Raw genomic sequence first — 8,568 nt, forward strand, 5'->3', positions numbered from 1 at the left:
ATCAGTTTGATCTTTTCTCCCACAGAAGAATCAAAAAGCATAGCCATTCCACTATCCTTACAATTTGATGAAAGATAACTATCTATCTCGGTTTCATCTAGAAATTGATATAGAATCCTTTAAGAAAAAGACTTTCATAAGAATAAGAAAAAGAAAAGACTGACTGTCTTTGGGATCGATCTGATGCTACACCGCTGCCCAATATCGTACGCACCCTATATACATAAATGGATGGATTCCTTATTGATCTTATATCATTCAGCTGTTTTTCTTGTATCGGCCAAAACCAACCCTGACTAATGGATCTTTACGGTGCTTTTTCGATCTGATCCTTTATCCATAGAATCAAGTATCTAGGCCCATTTCTTCATATTTCGACTTCTATTCAGTCTCTTTCTTTGCTCCAGCTGATACAAATCGTTAGGACAATACAGATGTATTAAGCCTCTGTTTTTGGCTTTCTATAGTGGAGTCGGACGTAATGAGAGATCACAGCCATATTCTTATTCTTAAAAGCTCGTGGTAAGAAAGAAGGGGTTTAGTTCTAGTGCCCGAAAAGAGGATTCCAAAGCTTTCATATGTTCCCCGTTACTTGTGTGGATAAGACCTATGTGATTGAGTATATAACTTCGATCATAGGGATTCTAGTCGCATAGTTGAATAATCATTCTGTGGAGCTTCCGCATAATTTCCTTCTGATTGAGCCTCAGTTACGGTCGTTGGTTATTCCATGTTAAATAAAAGTCATTCCTTATTTAGTTACATCTGAATTCACGCGAATGGAGAAGCGTGATTATAGGAGCCATTGTTTTGGCAATTTGGGCGAAGTCTTCGTCCACTTCTACTGTTTTTGTATAATTGGTTTTTCTATTTTTGTAATTAGATTTGTTATTTAAACCGTTCAACTGAAGTAAAATAAAACATCGAGTCTTCAGCATTATCAGTGAATCTCTCACTCTCTCTCCTTTTACTTCCGCTAATTTTTCTTTCGAAGAAACTTTCGGCCAATTTTTCGTCGACTTCTGAATTGCCAGAGTCAACAAGTGGTATCAGAGCCTCGTTGAAGCGATCGGTAGTATACCATCAAAGAAGAGCCAACCTATCAACAATCAAGTTGAATAGCTCAAGTGGTTAGAGTGTCGACCTAACAACACACAGGTCTCAGGTTCGAGTAGAAGAAAATGCAAAGGGCGAAAATAAGCACATCGTGGGGTTCATCCCGAGCAAACTCGCTCACTCCTCCACGCCACCGTTAAGTGTCGGCATCTCCATCACCACCACGAAGAGGCCGACGCCGTGATGACGGGCGTCGAGTTGTCGTTGAGCGAGTGATCAGGGGAGACAACGACTGCCGTCGTTCAGTACCCGATGTTGACAAGGTCCAACTACAACGAGTGGGCCTTGTTGATGCGCGTCAACCTACAGGCGCAAGGGTTATGGCACGCTGTCGAGCCAGAGGAAGGAGAAACAATCGAGTATCGGGAGGATTGGCTGGCTTGCTTGACGTGAACGACCTAACAAGTGGAAGAGGTGACCGGGAAGACTACGTAACGTCGAGCAGCGGAAGAAGAATACCACTTCAGCTATTGACAAGGAGGGCCGTCTACTCCTCACGGAGGAGGAATGGCTTGCACGCCTAAAGCTCCGCGACAACACCGGCGAGAGCAACGGGTCCTCCTCCAGCTCCAAAGGCGGTAAGAAGCCATGGATGTCTCACGGGCGCACGCGCGGGAAAGATGGGAATCAAAAGAAGGAGCCGATCCAATGCTCGAACTGTGGGAAGAGAGGAAACCTGAGCAGAAATTGCTGNATCCCAGGAGGACGAGCCAGTAAACCGAATTACTTCTTGTTCCTTATGTCTCACTGATCCATGTCTAATGAATAATTGGTTGGTGTGGTCCAACCAGTAAACCGAATTACTTCTTGTTCCTTATGTCTCACTGCATTGATCATTTTTGAACTCAGGACCTCTTGAGAGTAACCTCTTAAGAGTGAGAATCATACCACTAGACCAGAACTCAGGACCTCTTGAGAGTAACCTCTTAAGAGTGAGAATCATACCACTATGGTGTTACCTTTGGCTGGTGTTACCTTTGGCATACTAATGTGTATTTATTCACTTAGTAAATATCTTCAATTCTACACTCTCTTGAAGGGGCACATTTCGAGGATTGAACTCAAGACCTTTCGCACCCAAAGCAAGAATCATACCACTAGACCAAATGACCTTGTTATGCCATTTGAAATGTATGTATGAAGCCTTGAGCCTAGGTATTAAGGTCGTATTTTGTTGTATTGCAGAAAACACATGAAGTCCTCCATGAGAATATGTTGTGGAGAACAAAACAAGAACATAATAAGAACTTCTTCTTTTTTTTTTCTTTGTTTCCTAAGATGGTAAGTATAAAGTCTTGGGATGTAAACAAAGACTTTTTAGTCTTTGTTGCCCAACAATTGGTGTACAGACGTTAAGAGGTATGTTTGATAATAGGAACAAAAAGTTTATATTAATATGAAGTCCTTCGATAAGAAAGGATTTAGACATAGGGGCATTACAAGAATTGAACTCAAAACCTCTTGCACCCTAAGTGAGAATCATACCACCAAACAAAATATTTTTAGCTTCTAATCAAATATATTTTTCTCTGAGTGGTTGGACGGCTATAAAATGAAAAGTTGAATTGTTATAACATACCACAGTTATCAAGTAAACCAACAACCCAACAAAGGAAACAAACTAATCAATTTGGGTTGGATTAATTCAGTTCAGTTCATCAGTTTGTTTGATTTAATTCTTCTATTTTGACTCGTATGACAAGAAAATAAAGTTGTATTGAATGCATTTATGACAAACTCATATGAAACATACTGACATTAATAGTACTAAGAGTTGGAGTCTATAAGCATTTCATGAACTTAAGTGCAACTCATGCTTCTTTAAAGATGAGATAAACTTTAGTTAAGTAACAGGAACTTTAAATTACTTCATGTGGAGCTTCAATTACTCTATGCTAGTTACAATCTTTATGATTGACTAATTGGACACTGAGTTCATGGATTTAGAGAAATTTTTGTGTAATTATCAATTACAACTTATGTTTTCAAATTTTTAGGTCATAATTTAGGTAGTTGTTATTATGGGTCGTAAACTTGTTTCTTTGCATAATATGGATTTAGTTGAACTATTATTACCGATGAGATGGACAAAGAAATTGTCTTTGAAATGACTAATAAACCTAGGTTCATCGTTGTTGTCTTTTAACTGGGATTTTGCAAAAAGCTTAACTAATATGAACTATCATGCCACAAGAACGTTAAGGTAAATCAAGAATATACCCTACACTTCATTCAATATTGGCAATAAAATGGAGTTAAACTGAACGTACTTTAGTTTCATGTTTGGTGTCTTAAGGATAAAGCATAATTGTATTAATGATATTAAGCTTGGAATCTATAAGAATTTAATGATCATAAGAGAAATTCCTGTTTTATTAGAGGAGACCAACTTTATATAAGGTACTAGAAGTTCAAACTAGCTTAAGAGTTGCGTGCGTGCTCATTTTATCCATGTTCTCCACTTCCTCCCATTTCCTCTTCTTCCTCCATCACATTCTTTATTTCTCTTCCCATTTCTCAATCTCCAACTCATCCTTTCTTTATCCCTAACTAATGTGGATTTGAATAAAGAAGGAGAAAAAGAAAGAGAGTGAAGGAAGTCGGTATGGATTTAGCTTTGGTACTAGACATCGATGAGTGTGATCTAATGAACATCTATACAGGACATTTAGTGACTTCGCTTTCGGCCAACCAGGTGAATGGTGTTGCTATTGGCTTGGTTGGATGAATTGTATGAGGTATTAAGAACGCGTGCTCCGTAGCCCCTCCACGTGTTGTACTTTGTGAGTGTTTGACATGTATTATGTTATGTTATGTTGTAACGCAAATTCAAATGAGGATTAATTTCTCAATTTTTTAATTTTGACCCATCTTTCCTAAGTAGAGGACAGTAAGATCCCTAATTAGAGTTCAATAACGAGGAAAAAGAAAGAAAGAAAAAAAAAACGAATAAGAAGAAAATAAAGAAGGCGAATTGTTTTGAAAGAGAGTTAGAGAGAAATTTGGTACAGTTTTGTGAAGAAATTGGATTTGTATTGTGTAAAGGAACTGCCAATTATTTCTTTTTATGACTTATTAAAAATAAAGAGAAAAATATGTTTGTAAAGATAGATTAAACTCTAAATATTTTAATTTATAGCATTTTCTTATTTTATATTAATTTACTTTTATTTTTATTTGTTTTCACTTTCAATTTTAAGTTTTGAACGGTAATGACTCAAAATTTTCTACTTAATTTAAGGTCGCTACGTATACGTACCATAAACATTGAATGCGGAAGACTTCATTTAAATTCCATAAAACATAACCTTTAACTTAAAACACAGCCATGGACTTCCGTGTTTCGAAAACATCTTTAAAACTACACAACAAAAGACCCGAAATAAAATAAAAAGCGTTTAAGTTTAAAACATCATATTCTATCCTAAGTCTAAGAAAATAAGTACCACTATCCTATGCATGTGTCATGATCTCGAGTTGCGATGTCGTCGTCAGCGGCATAGGAATGTCTTGCCTTAACCTCAAAAATGTAGTAGCACATGGCTTTAAAGAAATACTACCCCACAATTTGTTTTTTATTTTTTTTTTTCAGTTGGCGTAGGATTGGTTGGGAGAGATAATTGTGAGAAGGGATGAGAGGTCAGTGGAGAGAAGCGGGGAAAGATTTTTTTTTTTAATTTTAATTAATTAATTAATTAATTTATTATTATTATTATTTTAACTATTTTTATTTGTTTATTTCTTTATTTATTTTTGGCTATTACATGAACCCTCCAAATTTGGGTTGTGACAGATTAATATTAGAGCAGTCAAATTTTAGATTATATAGATTTTTCTTAGAATAAAGAGTCGTATCTCTCTATGACTTAGTTGGATGACACGTCTCGCCACGATCAAGTAAGCAGTCTAACCCTATTTCGAAGTATATGATATGTTTTAAAACTGGTATGAATTTATTGTATGTTTTGAGTTTCGTGGTAGTTATAAAATGTCCTTGGACATTAAAGAGTGAATGTTAACCATATAAGACAATACTGGATCAAAGTTATAGTGTTTAGATATGGTGAGGAGGAAAAGAGTGGTAGTGAGATATCTGAATAGCCTTAGGACAATAGAGAGTTGTTGCTACAGAGTGCGAGACATCTAACCAATGAAATTTTGGTACTAAAAATGATGAAACTGGAGATGGTTCCTAAACGTCTGTATGAACCATTTCCAATCGCACTTTCTATGGTTCTTTGGCAGCTTTTGTGAAGCTAACTCGTTTATATTTTTCCATAACGCAGCTCGCACAAACACCCATATCAATAGATTTTAGGCCTTCTAAAACTCCATTCACAGCCATCATCTCATTTTTTTTAATCTCATATGTACAAGTCTATTGACACTACTGTAAGGTGTATAAACATGATTCTTGTTGCTCATAGTGCTTCCAATTCAAGTAGACTTTAATTGAAAGCACTCTTAGCAATAGCAACCATGTTTATACACCCTACAGTGGGGTATACGGTTCCAGATTTTGTGTCATGCTACCACCATGACACCCTTCACAATCTTCCCCAAACTCTTTCCAAACTCGGCTACATAACCTGTGCTATCCAATTGACCAATAGAGATCAGATTCTTCTTGAGATCAGGAATATATCTGACATCCTATAACGTCTACCAATTTCCTGCTAGAATTTGTATGCAGACATCTCTCTTCCCTTCAATCTCCAACGTTTTGTTGTCGGCAAGATACACCTTCCCAAAATTTCTTTATTTGAAATTTTGAAAAAATTTCTTACTTGAAGACAAATGAAACGAGGCAACTGAATCTAAAATCCAGAATTCAGTTGGGCTATTCATGCTACGAATTAAAGCATCCTCTGTATCTTCTGCTGAATATATAGAATCAATGTCATTTTCAAATTTGTGATTTTTCTTTTCTTCAATTTTGTACAATCTGTCCAAAAGTGTCATTTTTCTCCACAATTTCAACACTTTACGTTCGGTTTTTTTGGAGATTTTCTCGATTTCTTGATTTTGATCGCTCATGTTTGTTTGGTCTCTTTAATTTACTTCTCGTCTGGGAATACTTTTGCTGACATCTCGAATTTCATCAAACTTCAGTTTATCAGATCCTCGTGAACTGTTGATTGCAGCAACAACAGTATACCACGACTCGGGTAAAGATGACATCAAAATCAATGCTTTAAATTCATTTTTGAACATAATTTCCACTAAGCTCAATTCGCTCACAATCACGTTCAACTAATTTATATGATCTGCAACAAAGCTACCTTCAGACATTTGTAGATTAAACAACCTTTGCATCAAATACACCTTGTCCATAGCCGACGGATTTTCGTACATATTTGACAACACCTTCAATAGGCCCGATGTCGTCTTCTCTTTAATGATGTTGAACGTCATGTTTCTGGACAGCGTCAACCAGATCAACCCTAAGGCGTGACGATCCTTGAGCTTCCAGTCCTCCGTGGTCATGATATTCTGCTTCACCCCCAGAAGGGGTTTCTAAAGATCTTTTTAATCATATAATCTTCAATCTGCATCTTCTAGAAACTGATATCGAATTTATCAAACTTTTCAATTCTTGTCTTTGAACTTTCCATCTTCACATACCGTGATGAATTTCACTTCGCTGTATACCAGTTATTAGGATCACACAACAACGCACACACTCGATCTAAATGAACACAAAGAACTTGATAGAGAAAATGTAAGGAGAAGTATGAGAAATATAGCACTGACCAATGGGTATATATATGATTGGTGAAGTATGAGAAATAGACACTGACTAATGGGTATATATATGATTTCATAAATATTTAGTATATATATCTCTATGACCTTTTTATAAATAGTTAGGTATCAGATTTTTACTATAAATAGTTAGCTTCGAGCACATATTTAGTATATATATCTCTATGACCTTTTTATAAATAGTTAGGTATCAGATTTTTACTATAAATAGTTAGCTTCGAGCACATATTTAGTATATATATCTCTATTAGATTTTTACTCTAAATAGTCAACCTCCATATCTTCCAGGCCTACTATATATAAATATTTAAGTTTTTCCATTCCTACTGTATATAAATATTTAATAGCCTCTTAGTTTTTCCATGCCTGTATATAAATATTGAATAGCCTCTTAATTTTTCCACGCCTACTGTATGATAGTTAGCCTCCATATCCAAGATTCTAGAATCAAATAGTTAGTTTTTCCACGCCTACTATATATATATAAATATTTAGTCGCCTGCTTAGTTTATCTAAGCCTACTATATATAAATATTTAGTATACATATCTCTAATCTTTATTATAAATAGTCAGCCTCCATATCCAACATTCTAGGGTCAAATAGTTAGTTTTTCCATGCCTATGGTATATCTGCTTAGTTTGTCTAGGTCTACTATATATAAATATTTAGTATATATATCTCTCTGATCTTTACTATCTTTACTATAAATAGTCAGCCTCCGTATTTTTCTATGCCTACTTTATATTTAGTACCTTGCATATATATAAATATTTAGTATATATATCTCTAATCTTTATTATAAATAGTCAGCCTCCATATCCAACATTGTAGGGTCAAATAGTTAGTTTAATAGTTAGTTTTTCCACCCCTATTGTATATCCTGCTTAGTTTGTCTAGGTCTAATATATATAAATATTTAGTATATATATATATCTGATCTTTACTATCTTTACTGCTTAGTTTGTCTAGGTCTAATATATATAAATATTTAGTATATATATATATATCTGATCTTTATTATCTTTACTATAAATAGTCAGCCTCCGTATTTTTTCTACGCCTATTGTATATTTAGAACCTTGCATTACTATAAATAGTCAGCCTCAGTTCTAGAGCCCAAATAGTTATTTTTCTACGCCTATTCTATATTTAGTACCTTGCATAGTTTACTATAAATAGTCAGCCTCAAATAGTTATTTTTCTACGCCTATTGTATATTTAGTACCTTGCATAGTTTACTATAAATAGTCAGCCTCCTAGAGCCCAAATAGTTAGTAGTTTACTATAAATAGTCAGCCTCCTAGAGCCCAAATAGTTAGTATTTAGTACAGTTTTTCTACACCTACTGTATATAAATATTTAGTACCTTGCATAGTTTTTCTTCTTAGTACCTTGCATAGTTTTTCTTCTTAGTACCTTGCATAGTTTTTCTTCTTAGTACCTTGCATAGTTTTTCTTCCTTAGTTTTTATTATAAATAGTCAGCCTCCACGCCTAATAAATATTTAGTATATTATTTCTATCACATTTTTACTATAAATAGTGAGTGGCAATATGAGTTCAAGAAAATAATCTACAGTCTTGTTCTAGTACAGAGGGCGAATACAAGGCCGTTGCTTCAAGGAAATAATCGACAGTCTTGTTCTAGTACGGAGGGCGAATACAAGGTCGTTGCTTATGCCACT

This window comes from Cucurbita pepo, chromosome LG01 (genome assembly GCF_002806865.2).
Source record: "Cucurbita pepo subsp. pepo cultivar mu-cu-16 chromosome LG01, ASM280686v2, whole genome shotgun sequence".
Classification (NCBI taxonomy): Eukaryota; Viridiplantae; Streptophyta; class Magnoliopsida; order Cucurbitales; family Cucurbitaceae; genus Cucurbita; species Cucurbita pepo.